General features: G+C 37.1%; 1 protein-coding gene across 1 annotated transcript in view; it reads right to left on the bottom strand.

Annotated features, from left to right (window-relative positions):
- The window catches only part of LOC127663349 (D-glucuronyl C5-epimerase B), a 107,434-nt gene extending 97,665 nt beyond the window's left edge, over positions 1-9,769 (bottom strand). The window contains exon 1 of the mRNA XM_052154934.1: positions 9,636-9,769. The gene's annotated coding sequence lies outside the window, so the exon portion shown is untranslated. The remainder of the gene's footprint in view (positions 1-9,635) is intronic.
- Between the last annotated feature and the right edge of the window lie 6,870 nt (positions 9,770-16,639).

Here is a 16,639-nt window from a genome sequence, read left to right as displayed (position 1 = left end):
ACTGAGTGACAGAAACATTTGGTCAACTTGTGTCCACACTCAACAGCGCCACCCAGTGCATTCTTTTATAACTGAGTTTTAGTTTGTGTGTTCAGAATTTAACATGTATCTCACATGGCCAGCAAAGCAAAACTTTGCAAAATTTAAATAGTATTTTTACTATTAAAATAATTATTGCAGAACAAATATTCGACGACTAGTGCACATCCCCAATTTAAACTACCATAAAACTACTGTGAAACATTAAATATACAGGCATAAAAATTACATCCTGTAAAGCATGAAACAAGGTCACACAATTTTTTTATGGTGAATTTCTAGCAACAAAAGCTGCCAGTATTTTACCATAAATTTAACAGATTTTTATTTTCAGTGTGAAGAGACAAGGTTTTTTTTAGATGTACAAATTTTAAATAGAGTGAAGTGGAATCCATATTTTATAAACTCTACCCCCAAAACCCAACCCACCCTTAAGTGTTAAAATGTAAAGTTAGCAACTTCCGAAATAGTGCTAGTCACGGATAACCTAGGGTACTGAAACTCTCTGACAAAACATGCTGACTTCCTGTGTGATGTTGTTGAAAGGGGATATGGAACTGAGATAAAAACTCAAGACAACCGTTATTGAAATTCCTCACTAGAGTAAGAGAAAGAAAGACATGCAGTTTCTCCATTAAAATTGGTGCAAATATATATACATATATATATGTATGTATGTGTATATACATATATATATATATGTATGTATGTATGTATGTATGTATGTGTATATATATATATATATATACACACACACTCTAAAAAAGAAACGTACCTTTTTCAGGGCACTGTATTTAAAAAAACTATAATTTTGCAAAAGTCAAAATTACTTCACAGATCTTTATTGTAAATGGTTTAAACAATGTTTTCCATGCTTGTTCAATGAACCATAAACAATTAATGAACATTCACCTGTGGAATGGTCGTTAAGACACTAACAGCTTACAAATGGTAGGCAATTTAGTTCACAGATAAAAACAAAGGACACTGAAGAGACCTTTCTACTGACTCTGAAAAACACCAAAAGAAAGATGCCCAGGGTCCCTACTCATCTACGTGAACATGCCTTTGGCATGCTGCATGGAGGCATGAGGACTGCAGATGTGGCCAGGGCAATAAATCGCAATGTCTGTATTGTGAGACGCGGGAGACAGCACTATAGGGAGACAGGAAGGACAGCTGATCATCCTCGCAGTGGAAGACCACATGTAACAACACCTGCACAGGATCGGTACATCTGAATATCACACCTGCAGGACAGGTACAGGATGGCAACAACAACTGCACGAGTTACACCAGGAACGCACAATCCCTCCATAAGTGCTCAGACTGTCCGCAATAGGCTGAGAGAGGCTGGACTGAGGACTTGCAGACCTGTTGCAGGCCTGTGATCTCGAATGCCCAAAATCCATTAGCATCATTTATATGCATTGCGTCTACTGTCCCTGTTCAGAACAGCAAGCCTTTGCTCGAGTTTTCTTTAAACCTCAGTGTAGGGCGAGAGTGCAGCAGCGGTGGATTAGTGATGTTGGCAAAGTGCCTACCAGCACTGCTTCTTGGACATCTCTTCAGTAAACAAGTGCATCCAAGTGATCGAAATGACCAGAGTGTCCCCTGTGCCACAAGGCTCTAGGAAATATCCAGCCAAGGTCCAGGCGGGACTGACTTTCCACATTTTACTGTAATTAACAGAACAGGTGAGAAAAAAACAGCTGAAAATAATCATGAGACAGTGGTGATGGAAACATGGGTGATGTAATAATTGTATCTTTTATTATTTTTGTCTCCTGCTCAATGCATTTCTCTTGTGCTCTCTCTACATTTCATTGGATTTTTGGTCACAGATTGTGACATTCATTGAGAGATGATGATCGACAATATCGTAAAATTACAAAACCATGGAGCTGGGAAGAGGACAAATATATTAAATATCAGCACAGGGTTTAAAATAAGCAGCCGGCAATTGTGGGTAGCCTAGTGGTTTGCTCATCTACCTGCCACTGTCGTGGACTACCTAGACATCTTGGAATGACACATGACAAGAAATCATGACGGATGAGTATCTTGTGGAACATGCACGTTTTAGTCGTCTGAAAACTGTTTGCAAGAATAGTGCATCTATGCGAAAGCTGCAAATGACCTCAGACCATTTCAGGAGGTGCTCAAAGTTTATTTCACTTTATTTTCACGGAGCGGTTCGTGGTTATCATGCATTGTGAAAGCATTTGCATATTTTTATTTTTTATTATAAAATATAATTAGATATAGTTATTAGTTATTTTCCACCTGTTAGAGACAAATACTTGAGTGAAGTGGAAGGGTGGTTTACATAATTTTTGACCACTTTGTTACTATTATTATTGCTTTTATCATTCCATAAGTGTTGCTTCAATTTGGTAATATCTTTGGTTTAAGTTTTTTATAATGAAAAAAAACTGGAAATATTTTGTTTTTGATGGAATATCCTTAAAATTAAATAAACTATGTTTCGTTCACAGCTCATTCATACTGAATGTAAAGGGCCACTTTGTGAATGTACAGGAAAAACTATGTAAAATAAAAGAAATAGTCAGTGTTTATAATTTTTATGGTTTACAACTTACAGTCTTAAGGCCATGACACACCAAGCCGACAGTCAGCCAATGTCAGGCCATCGTTGAGCATCTGTGGCCCAGAAGGCACAACAGCAGAACATATGTGCTAGTTGGCCATTGGCTGTAGTCTTTGTGGTGTTCAATTGAAACATTTTGGTCCAGACACAGGCAACGCCATAGAAACCATGATCACAATTTTAAGTTACTGTGCATTTGAACAGCAGAATATTCTAAAAGGAAAAAAAATCTATTGATCAGGAATCGGACCGAATCGTGAGGTGCCTAAAGATTCCCACCTCTAGTGCTTACCACACTATCACATTAGTACTGACTCAGTCAGCTCAACAACATGCACTGCGCACGCGTGCGCAAACACACACACACACACACACACACACACACTACCTACCTACCTACTGAATCTACATAAATACTTTTAGATCACTACAAGTGAGGTGGATACTGGCTTCTCATATTGAAGAGCAGGAGCCTGAATGCAATGTGCAGTGACTTTATGTAGACACTTACCCACATGATGACTATGACAGTGCTTTATTGTTGAGAACAGCTGAAGGCCTCCTTCCTCCTCCCGCTTTACAATGCTGCCACAAAAGCTGATCACAGACCTATTCTCACTGGCTTTTTGAAAACCAGGCCTCATGTCAAGTCTGAGCTCTTGTCAATTAAAAACCAGGCCTCATATTAAGTCAAAGCTATTGTCAATTTACTCGCCTATTTTTCTCACTCTTTTGTGCTCCAAATATCCCCTCTGCCAAAATCAAAAATTAAATTCCCAATGCACCTTCTTTCTTTTGTTATCGGGAGAGACCAACTTTTTAAATTTAGATTGTTTTTATTTGCTTTTATGCAAATGTATTCCACATTATAAATCTGATCAAAGACAACAGCGAAACATGACAATGCCCTAGAGACTTGTTCAAACAAGCAGCCTATTATAATTCAGATCATTTTGGGGTGTACTACTAACCATTTAACCTGTGGCACTTAAGTGGTGACTCCAGAGGAGACAAAAATCTCTCTCTGAAGAAGAGCAGTACAGAATATCCATGTTTGTTTCTGGAGAGAGCAGACCTGGCACAACTAGGACTAGAACATTTCTCCATAAATTATAGTGGACTGGACTTAGTCTACTATTTCCGCATATGATTATGGCTATCAGTTGGGACAGTTTTCAGTGAACCAATTCCATGCCATTCAAATATGATGACTCCGCTCCATCCTACACTTGACCCCTGAAACTTTACCCAATTCTTGTAACCATTTCAGATAGCACTTAGCTAAAAAAAAAAAACATACCACTGCAAATTTTTTACTAGTCAAGGTGCAAAAATATAACTGTTAGTTAGGGGTGGGCAATATGACCAAAATCTTTATATAAAATATAGACAATATAAATCACAATATAAAAAAAGGCAATCGGAATCAGCCATGAAAAATCATGATTGGTGCATCCCTAATATTAAAAAAAACATATTGTAATGCCTATTTTTTTTAAATCCAGTCATTGAATTAAATACTTTATAAATGAAAACTACTTCCTCTTCTATAACAGGACTCCAGACTGCGACTAAAATGGTAGCAAATGTGCCCAAAAATAACTGATTGCAGCTGCAATAATCTAAAATCTAGTCACCACTGGCGACAGTCGAGTTATGTGCAATTGTGCTTTCATATGCTGTTTCGCCAGATATCATCTTGTCGTTGAATACATCTTTAGATCGTGCACCAGGTGTCACCTGGTGATGAGCTCGCTGCACCACAACAAACCCAGCGCTAGAGAGTTGTGAACAAATGACTCTTTTGAACTGGTTATTTTTCATGAATCACCCAAAAAGAACTGAGGGTTTGAACTCATCAGCTCAGGTTAGCAATTTTAATCAGATTCACTTTCTCCGAATCAGCCATCTGTGAGCTCACAACAGTGAGCGCAGACATTTCACTTCTTTATAATTAAAAGTCCTGTATTGTGTACCACTTTTTTTCTTCTGGTAATTATTGATTGATATTGGAGTAGCACAATAAACTGCATCTGGGATTTCGTTCAACTTGCACTCTTGTAGTCTCTGTGTCTGGGCCATCCAGGGATTGAGGGATTTGTGCACAACTATTACACAAGGTGAAAAAATGTATTGATGGTCAAGAAGACAACACACTAATATATGCATACTATACTTTATTTCAATATCTGTAATGTACATTCTAAAGACAAGTACTAAATAAATAAGATTATATATGTATTTATGAAAGTGGTGTGAACATTGACACAAAAGGGAATGCAAATTAATCTTTTTAACTAAATATACTGTTTATTAAACCTCCAATTAATGGATTATCTAAATCGAGCAATTCTGTGATTTGGCAACTAAAAACAGCCATTTGGCTTCATGTTTCAGTTTAGGAGCCAATGGCTCTAAAGTAATTTTTTTATTCTGGAGCCCTGTACAATTTTCTCTTTATTTCGACATCTCGCATTTCTCTGACATGACCTGGTATTCGAAAAGTGGTAATCAACCTTACCACAATGCAAAATTCCAAATTTCAGTCTGATGTTGTTGACTAGTGTTATTACTATAAAACTCTTCATTAGGATCTTAATGGTTTATTTATCTCTGTAGACAATATTTGAATATCTGAAAGCAAAGCCGATTTGTTTTAATTATTCAAACTTATATTTATTAAGGGTGATGTGTAGATGAAAAAAATCTGTATGACAGATGACATAATTGTTGGCACATGACATAGTTTTAGCCGTTTATCTTGTCAGTGTTTGTTATAATGTCAGGCTCTCTCACCGTTTGAGATGTTTGACTTCCTCCACAGCGCTTTAAACAGCTCAAAACTCAGTAGAATACAAATGGGTCATTAAAGTTTTTACATTTGTGCCGCGAAAGAGAGAAACCGGGAAGATTAGTGCAAGTGTCTGTGGAGCCCAATATGGAAACATGCTGGACTCGCGTGCACTTTCATGCTTCAGAGATAGCGTGTGAAATTCACGTGAAACACAGCTGAGTTTCTGATGAGAAGCATGTTCAGAACAAGAGATTAATGTCACTGAATTTGCTTCGGCGGCCCCAAATTATGCTTGGGCTGCAAATGGGTCAGTACATGAAAAACCCTGTTTCTTCAATTCTCTCAGTCTCACAAAGACTAATGTCACTTCACCTTCCTCTCTGACAGAATGTGTATCATGTTATGAATAGAATGATGAGCACATTTTTTGAACGTGGTGGCGGTTTTGCGTAACCACCAGGGTTGTGGAGTAACGAAATACATGTAACGGGAATACATATTTAAAATACAAAATATAAGCAGCTGTATTCCACTACAGTTACAATTTAAATAATTGGTAATTAGAATACAGTTAGTAATTAGTTGACGTTAGTTTGGAGCCGAAGAAAGAAAAATAAACCTTGAGTAAATTATCAGCTTTACGCCAAGCTAAAATGCTATTTCTAGCTATTTTACATGCACACGTTACCAGGCACGATCATATTTATCAAGAAAATTCATGTTGGATCATAATTTCTTTATTTTTTTTCTCTAGTAATACCTTTTGATATTAGGGCAAAATCGTATTGATAATTTTTGTATTGTTTTCCTGTAAAAATATCTAAAAATCCTTAAAACAAGATCAATTAGATTGATCTTGTTTTAGAAACAACACTGCAAAACATATTTGGATTTTTCAGAGAATGTATTTTTAACATTTTATTGTCAAAACAAGTGAAAATAAATCAACCAGTACTGAAGAAGTAATCTAAAGTAATTAGAATACATTACTGACCTTGAGTAATCTAACAAAATATGTTACAAATGACATTTTACAGCATGTATTCTGTAATCTGTAGTGGAATACATTTCAAAAGTAACCTTCTCAACCACGATACAGACGATAATCAAAACTGTACACCGGTTAGTGTACATAAAAGCATGATTCATAATAAAAGCTAAATGCCTGAAACTGAAGAAATTGCAACAGAAATATATTATAACTTTATAGTAAAATGTAATCCTCACTGTAGAAATATTAATTATTATTATTATTATTATTATTATTATTATTATAAATCAGGATAAAATAAATAATAATAAAAAATTAAGCAATATATCACAAGCAAGAATGCTTTTTTACTGAATAAATGTTTGTTAAAAAAAGCAACGTTATGTTGATACGTTTATTACTTTAAAATTGTAAGGAATTTTCTTTTGATTAGACACCATTTTGATAATGAAATTACATTTTAAAACATGGAATTCTGGATATATAATAAAAAAATAAAACAGATTTCAGTAGGGCCCTGCTAAAGCAAACAAGCGTTGGAAACATGCATACAGTTTAATTTATTATTTACATTAAAATGTAACTTTAAATGGGCTAAAGGAGTGTTTTCAATTGCACATTATCATATTAGCACATTTTTCGAAATTGGTATCGAGAACCTTGAAATTTCACTGATATTGGTACCGAGGAATTACATTTTGGTATGGTGACAACCCTAATACCAGTTGCCAAATTTCGCCCACCCCTCCTGTTAGTATTGCATACTAAATACTAAAAATTTGGTCCTAGCTGTTATTTTTGGTGGTGATCAGGAAGAATGCACAAAGTTAACAACATTTCTTGACATGAAAGTCAAACCAACACTGAAACTCACTACTTTCACCTGAATGTTATGCATCATTAGCTGGGTTTCCATTCACATAATTATATACACATTTTATATTTTTGATATTGCATAAAAACTGCAAGATGAAAACACCAAGATGCAAATAAAATCACACACAGCGGAGCAAATGATAGAGAGAAGCGAGGCGAGGGGGTCTGACATAAGTGAGTGTGTGTGAGTTAAAGCAGTGTTTCTCAACTGGTGGGTCGTAACCCAAAAGTGGATTGCAGGTCTATTCAGACTGGGTCGTGGACAGCAGGGAAAGAACAATGCATTGGTTCTCCCATTGAAGATATTTCGATGCCCGCACAAGTGTTAGACTATTTAAGACTGCCGAGGCAGATTTAATGATAATCTCGCAATCAGCTAAAGGCTTCTCATCTGCACTTTCAAAGGAGCGTAATGGAACCAGCTTGTGATCATGAAACACTCTGCTCACTGACGCATGCGTGCAACAACTGGGCTTCCCTCAATATTGCGGAGCGCAGACCACAAAAGAATTACGGAGGAAGTCAAGTCGAACCTCTCAAACAGCAGCAGCCCTGACATGCTAAACAGCACTGAGGAGGAAAAGAGCAACACTGTGCTATACGACAATTTATTTTTTCAGTATACATCATCACAAGTTATATTTTGTTATATAGTAACTGTTATATTTTGACTAAATGTTATAGTTTCATATGAAATAATCTAAAAGTTAGAATGTATTCGACCTCATTTTATATCAACAGTGGCAGTTGTAGTTAAAGTTTCAAGATGTGTTTCAGCTTGTAGTATTTTTCCTAAATACTATAATTTGTTATTATTATTATTATTATTACTATTATCTAAGACTAGCTACACTGACCAAACCATGGTAATGAGGAGCCTTTCCTCCTGTGTAATATGCATGCTCTGTTTTAATTATGTTTGAAATTAGATAATAATGGGCTCATATATGTAAATATGCTCTTCAAATTTGAAAAGGGGGGTGAGAAAATTTCCTGTAGATTTTGTTGTTGACATAAACAACTACAATAATGTCACTTGGTGCATGTCCTTGTACTTGAAAACCATGAACAAAACTATGCAGCCTAAAAGGATTATGACCCAGAATACATTAAATACAGGTTACGTCACTGGGTTTAACGTACAGACAGGAGCAGTCTGGTTGCGCTGCCGCGCACCTACAGTATATGTTAATTATGAATAATCTTTGGACATTACTTTAAAGCTCACACAGCTGATGTTATTTTTTTATTTAGTAGTTAATTTAACATGCTATGCTAACATGTCAACTAACAAGCTTTAGTTACATAACATGTTATAGTTACATCCTATTTCTTTATCATGTTTAAAATTCTGTTTATTCTATTTATTTGATTTCTTTTCAAAAGGGAGACTTTTTCCACATTTCAATTATAATAAAGCATTTGTTCAACCAAAAAAAAAAAAAAAAAATCTGTTTTCACTCCTTTAAGGGTCATTGTAACTGATAATAATAATAGTGTAATACCGTATACTGTGATATTTTCTCAACCGGTTATCGTACTGTAACAATCTCATACTATTGCAACCCTAATTGGTATTGGATTTTGCTTCAATAAATAAAACTGTTCTTTGTGTTTACTCAAAGTAACACAAACTTTGTTTTATGTTAGATTTTGTTTGAATTTAACAATTTAGTATGAGATCTACACAAAAACAGAAGAAATCAGGATGGGGACAATTACTTTTTCCACAGCACTGTATATTATACCAAACAGTCCATCCATACTGCTATATCCTCTGTGAAAAGCATGCGTGTCATGATCTCGGTCTTAAATCAATACAATACCTCTCAATGAATCTTGTGCACAATTGCTTATATACCCACAAATAAGCATGTCCCTGCAGGAGGAAATCCTGCAACAATTCATTATCATTGAGCGCTCCGAACACACGCCACGTCCACGCATGACACTGAGAATATACAGGCAGTGTACAAGCAGAAAACTAATTTCTGTTGTTCAGTAATATTACTGAACTGCTATCACGCAAAGTTTTACACATGCATACACCGTTTATTCATTACTAGCACTGACTAGCAAGGGTAAAGGAACTTCTTTAAAACCCCTGCAGCCGCAATGACATGCTGACAAATATGTCAACACAGTGGTGTTGCTAAGGACACTGGGGTTTATCGTTTAATTATTTTTAGTAATGAAGAGTTAAAAGAGCTAGAATGACTGAGACTAGCTGCTAGCAGTCCCGATGAACTCGTCGACATATTAGCACTGCAGGAATGAACAAAAACATTCGCAAAGGCAGTCACAAAGAAACAGTATTCACTCACCATTGAAACATTCAAGTACGCTGTTCCACGGGCCTTTAAAAGTTAACGTAAACAGCCTCAAGAGAACAGGTTGCACTTCGCTTGAGAGAGAGACGTTTGCTCCCGACTCCCTGCAGTCAGTCGCGCACCCTCTCTCGTCTCAGTTTGTTCCAGCGCTGCAGCGAGAGCGCATCTGCTTCAACTATCGCGAGACCTCAACACTAGTGACGACACAGATCTGACCAATCATAGTCAAAGTACGTCGTTCAATGAAAATACAGAAGACAGTTCACTTTGATTGGCGTCTGAGAGAGCCCTTTACAAAGCCCAATCATCCAATTTGTTTACAAATGTGAGAGGGTACTTGAGATTGTCTGTCAAATGACGAAAAGTTTTTGCCAAACCAAACATAGGAATGCCCAAATGAAAATGTTCCATCATTTCTATGATTGCAGAATTTGCAATCATGCATGCCAGGCCAGAGTGCATAATCTTGCCTGAACAATGAGACAGATTGTGCAGGCTTCAATGATTTTAGATCTTTAGACCTTTGTTCAGTCTCTTGCCCTCATTTTGTTTCAAATCTGTATTGCTTTTTTCTTCTTCTTGGAAAACAAAGGAAAATGTGCTTGTATGAAAAGGCTGTTTGTTAGCCTGCCTAATGCGGAACAGCATGTGTAAAAAAAAAAAAAAAAAAACCCTATGACATGGGCTGATTAAACAACACAAGCATTATTTGTATGTTTAAGCCTATCATATTAAATGTGCAAACACGGCCTAATCTAACCCTACAATGAAAATAATTATCAGTTTTTGTGCACACTTACATCAATTAACATGGCACTGACAATTTCAAAAGGCACACATACTTGCTTATACAAAGTTTTCCATAGTTCTTCCATGTTTTACCAGTGGCATTTAATGCCATGGTTTATTTGCATCTTGGTGTTCCAATCTAGCAGTTTTTAAGCCTCATTAATATGGTTAAGCCAGCTAGTCAATCTAAAAAAATAAACTATTATTTGTTATAAGAACATTAATAGTCTACACAGATAATACAGATGTAGTTAAAGGGGTCATATAATGCCATTTTTGTACAAGTTAATATGAATCTTTAGGGTCTAAATGAAAACTTTGTAATATACTTTTATTAAAAATTCTCATTAGTATTTTAAGAAAACACTAATTTCACCTGCTCAAAAACAGCTCTGTTTTCAGCACGCCGTTTCAGAACATATGACTTTAAATGATAATGAGCTTTGGTCACCCCGCCCCTCCGTTCTGGAGTTATTCTCCGTATAACTGTTTTTTTGACATTACTTCTTAATCAGTAACATACAAGTAAACCAGGTGTAACTTAGTGTTACCATGTTAACTGTAACACCTGCGTACACAGTTTTTAATAACACAATAACCATAACGCGTTGTTCATTATAAACGTGGGATTATGAATTATATTGAGAACGTCGTAAAGTTATGGAAAACATGCCGTAATGTACCCTGAGTGTAAACATTAGCCACATTCATTGTGAAGCGTGCAAGCGATTTGCAAAGATTAATATAAAGGTTAATAAAACGTTACACTTACTTCTTCTGGAGGTGCAGAGGGAATATACATAGTTGGTACCGAAACTTTTTTCAGCAGCAGCTTCTTAGCAAAACCAGCTTTATACTGACCCTCGTTTATAAAGCAGTCTGGTGAAAACTGATTCGCGCAAACATGAACGCATTGACGTTGCTCGTGGGGAATATTCCCATCGTAAACAAAACTCAGCCACTGCGTCTTCAGCGGTTCAGATTTAGCAAAATCAAAATGACTGCTGTGTTCGTTATTACACCGAAGAACCGAACACGACAATCGCTTAGGCGCCATTCTGCTCCAGTGTATCAACAATGATGACGGACTATGATTGACAGCTCGCTCACGAGCGAGGGCGGGTCTGTGTTGAAACACTGCTGTCAATCAACAATCCTGGGAGGGGCGTCCGACCGTGTGACGTCACACGGTCGAACGGCTCGATTTGTGGCAGGGGAAAATATATAAGGAGATTAAAACAAAAACACTGGATGGATTTTTATCATAATAGGATGGTTGTGTAAAGGCACAGCCAACACACATTTCAGTACAATCAACTTGAAAAAGTGCATGTACCATTATATGACCCCTTTAAAACATTTAACTAGGCCTACACATTTCACAGTTGTAAAAATGTCTTATATTGCCTTTTATAGATTTCATATGAAACTATAAGATATCTGTTACAATACCAGCTATTGTTACTACAGAGAAAACGTGATGTGTTTTACCAGTTTTGCACAAGTGCAGAAGTGAATGGAGATTACTCCAAAAATCACAAATATTTATAAACGTCATAGACATTTTGGTGTGAAAAATATAGATATTTAAGTACTTTTTAACTCTTAATCATTGCTTGCAGTAAGGTTCACCTAGAGGGTTGAGTCCAAGCGGTCTCTCCTTTGACATTTACACATTGCCATGTTACAGACATAACGTGGGGGGTTATGTCTAGCGCGGCCTATTTGGCACGTTTCGCGGCCGACCCACCGGCCCACTTGGTTCTCCCAATGGACAATCCACTCCTGATCGGCCTAAAAGTGCGTCAGCCCACCGGGAAAATGCCTGGTATGCCAGATTACCAGTCCAGCCCTGATTGTGATGAGGCGTTTCCACATTCTTTAGCAACGTAAAGCAACTTTTTTATATTTGCTATTTTTTAATTATTCATTGTAAATGTATAACATTACACTTTGTATTATATTACTTTGGAATACAAGTTACTACAGATGCGATAAGGTTTCTAATACAGCTGCTGAATGAGTGACAGTAAATTTGCCATCTCTCTTTTGACTGTTGTAATCAATAGGTAATCAATTTTTATTTTTTTTATCATTTGGCAAGTTGTGGGAATGTAATAATGGCATATCTCTATTGATGTTGGAGATAATGAGCAAGCAAAAATTATATATGGCATGGTCTACAATTCAGTCCCATTCACTGCTATCGAAGTTTACGCTGCAATCATTTACTTTCGTGTTCCAAAACCTGGAAGTGTGAAAAGGGTCCAGACCATTGAACATAACTTTATCAACATTTCCAAAAGGTATCAAATCAATTTATATTTAAATGGAAATTTCCACGTTGACCAGTTCGGGGAACTTCTCTTGTGAAGTGTTGACCGGTGAACTTTTCCTGTGAGTGACTTGCAGGGGCATGAGCAGCTCAGCTTCTTCAAACATCTTTTTTGTTCCAAATATGAAAGAGGGCCAAAGAGGTTTGGAATTATATAAGAATCAGAATCAGGTATTGCCAGGTATGCTTACACATACAAGGAATTTGTCTTGGTGACAGGAGCTTCCAGTGCACAACAATACAGCAACAAGACAGAGATACTAATAAAATATAATTAAAAATAAATACAAATTTGATAAAAATTTTATAGAAAATAAAGTATATAGTATATATATATATATATATATATATATATATATATATAATACACAATAAGGCAATATACACACACACACACACACACACACACACATATACAGTACATACATACACATATGAAGTGCAAATACAAATCTGTTAAATACAGTGCAAGGGAATGTGATGGCAGAAGAGGTAGTATATGTTGGATAAATACAAAAAGACTAAACTGTGAATTGCACATTAATTATTGCTCAATGGGGCAATTTCAACTGTTTATGAGATGGATAACCTGAGAGAAAAAACTGTTCTTGTGAACGACGGTTCTGGTGTTCAGAGCTCTGAAGCGTCGGCCGGAAGGTTTAAAAAGGTAATGGGCTGGGAGAGTGGGGTCCAAAGTGATTTTTCCAACCCTTTTCCTCACTCTGGAAGTGTACAGTTCTTGAAGGGAGGGCAGGGGTAACCAATAATCCTCTCAGCAGTCCGAACTGTCCTTTGTAGTCTTCTGATGTCCGATTTTGTAGCTGAACCAAACCAGACAGTTATTGAAGTGCAGAGGACGGACTCAATGACTCCTGAGTAGAACTGTATCAGTAGCGCCTATGGCAGGTTGAACTTCCTTAACTGGCAAAGGAAGCACAACCTCTGCCGGGCCTTTTTCACAATGGAGTCAATGTGGGTCTCCCACTTCATGTCATGTGAGATGGTAGTGCCCAGGAACCTGAATGACTCATCTGCTGCGACAGTGCTGTTTAGAATGGTGAGGGGGTCAGTATTGGGGTGTTCACAGTCATCTCCACCCTTTTGCTGCTCCAGTTTGTTTTGACTACACCATACAGCCAGCTGTTCAACCTCCCTTGTGTATGCAGACTCATCGTCATCTTGGATGAGGCCGATGACAGTGGCGTTGTCTGCAAACTTCAGGAGATTGACAGAGGTGCCCTTGGCGATGCAGTCATTTGTATACAATGAGAAGAGTAGTGGAGAGAGCACACATCCCTAGAGGGAACCTGTGCTGATTGTACAGGTGCTGGAAGTGAATTTCCACAGTCTCACAAGCTGCTGCCTGTCCGTCAGAAAGCTGTTGGTGTAATTTAGTCTGGAGAATAGCTGGGATGATGGTGTTGAAAGCTGAACTGAAGTACACAAAAAGGATCCTTGCATATGTCCCCGGTCTGTCCAGATGTTGCAGGACATGATGCAATCCCATGTTGACTGCATCCTCCACAGACCTGTTTGCGCGATAAGCAAATTGAAGGGAATCAAGAAAGGGTCCAGTGATGTCCTTCAGGTGGGACAACACCAGTCTCTCAAATGATTTCATGACCACAGATGTCAGGCGAAGGGTCTGTAGACATTAAGTCCTGTGATGTTTAGTTTCTTTGGGACAGGAATGATGACTGAGCGATTGAAGCAGCATGGGATTTTACAGTGCTCCAGTGATCTATTGAAGATCTTTGTGAAGATGGGGACCAGCTGGTCAGCACAGGATCTAAGACAAGCGGGTGAAACACCATCTGGGCCCTGTGCTTTCCTTGTCTTTTGTGTTCAGAAGGCACACCTCTTTTTTACAGATCTTAAGTGCAGGTTGTGTAGCAGGAGGGGGGAGGAGGGGGGTTGCATGAGGTGTTGGTTTTTGTGTGAAGTGAAGGTTAGAGTGAGTGTGGGGTGTGAGTTTGGGACTTTCAAATCTACAGTAGAACACATTCAAGTCCTCAGCCAGTTGTTGGTTCCCTGCAGTGTTGGGGGAAGGTCTTTTTAAGTTAGTAATGTCTTTTAGGCCACTCCATACTGATGCAGGGTCGTTAACTGAAAACCTGTTTTTCAGCTTCTCAGAGTATCTTTTTTAACCACTCTGATTTCCATATTCAGTGTGTTCCTGGCTTGATTGTACAAGTCTTTATCCCCACCCCTGTAAGCATCCTCTTTAGCCTGACGAAGTTGTCTGAGATCTGCTGTATACTATGGTTTGTCGTTGTTAAACGTTAAATAAGTCCTAGTAGGAATACATCCTCACAGAAAATGATATATGATGTTACAGTATCTGTGAGCTTGTCCAGATTGGTGTCTGCAGACTCAAAAACAATCCAATCAGTGAAGTCAAAGCAGACTTGTAGTTCCTGCTCTGGGTCAATCTCTTTACAGTCTTTACTGTAGGGGTGGGTACATTTTACTAAATTATTTAATTTAAGGAATTTAATTTTTTGAGTGAACTAATCCTTTAAGAATTTAAGAGTTAAATGGAAACCCTGTTCCCATATATAAGTGAATGTAAGTTTCCTTACATATGCTTAAAATCAACTTTAGTTATTATCTTAAACTGTTTCCATTTGTGGATATTTTGACCCGAGAGAATATAATTGTGGATATTATTAATGACCCTGAATTCTCTCTTACACGCACATGTGGTGCCAAGACTAACACAATGAGTTAGTTTGCAGAGAAGAGGAGCATGACAATAATCATATACTTCATCAGCAAACTGCATCTCTACCCACAATCCATCTGGAAAAAATCCTAATGACCTGCCCAATGACCCTCATGAGTTTCACAACAAAGACATGTCAAGCTGCTCTAACAGTCACAAAATGATTGTGATTATGCATCCACACACTGTTCCAACACAGAAATCTGTGGTTCTAAATTAACTTTTTCATTTAAAAAGTTGTTAAAAGGTTAGTTCACCCAAAAAATGCAATTGTTTTTCTTTCTTATTACTTACTTATTAATTATTACTTTCTTTCACCTGCTGAACACAAACAAAGATTTTTAGAAGAATATTTCAGCTCTGTATGTCCATACAATGCAAGTGAATAGGTGCCACAATTTCGAAGCTCCAAAATCCACTTAAGGGCAACATAAAGTACTCCAGATGACTGGTGTTTAAATCTATATCTTCTGAAGCAATATGATAGGTGTGCGGGAGGAAAAATGTAAATATTTTTTACTATAAATTCTTATCCCTGCTCAGTCAATCTCCACTTCACTTTCACATACTCCTTCTTCTGTTATTGGTGATTCACATTATTCATACATATCACACCCTACTGGGCAGTGAGGAGAATGTATGATAAAAAAAATGACTTAAATATTTATCTGTTTCTCACCCACACCTGTCATCATGTCTGAACACATGGATTTAACCACCTGAGTCATATGGATTACTTTTATGATCCCTTTATTTGGATTCTGGAGCTTCAAAATGTTGGAACCCTTTCACTAGCATTGTGAGGACCTATAGAGCTGAAATATTCTTCTAAAATCTTAATTTGTGTTCTGCAGAAGAAATAAAGTCGTACACATCTGGGATGATAGAAGGGTGAGTAAATGATGAGAGAATTTTCCTTTTTGGTTGAACAAATGTCTTTAGAGCCTAATCTTAGACCTAATCTTTATCTTGACAGTTCTATTAGGGAAATGAGGGACTCTTTTTATATCTGGGTTCATAATTATCAGATGAAATGCCCCCCAACTACTGCAAATAAATGCCATCTTGCTCTAAATTAAACAGTGATTTATTAATTTGTTTTAACTATTCATGAACTGTGGTTTATGGCTTCTTTACCTGTTGTATTCA

Source organism: Xyrauchen texanus, chromosome 1, assembly GCF_025860055.1.
Source record: "Xyrauchen texanus isolate HMW12.3.18 chromosome 1, RBS_HiC_50CHRs, whole genome shotgun sequence".
NCBI lineage: Eukaryota > Metazoa > Chordata > Actinopteri > Cypriniformes > Catostomidae > Xyrauchen > Xyrauchen texanus.
This window is presented reverse-complemented; position numbering and strand designations above follow the sequence as displayed.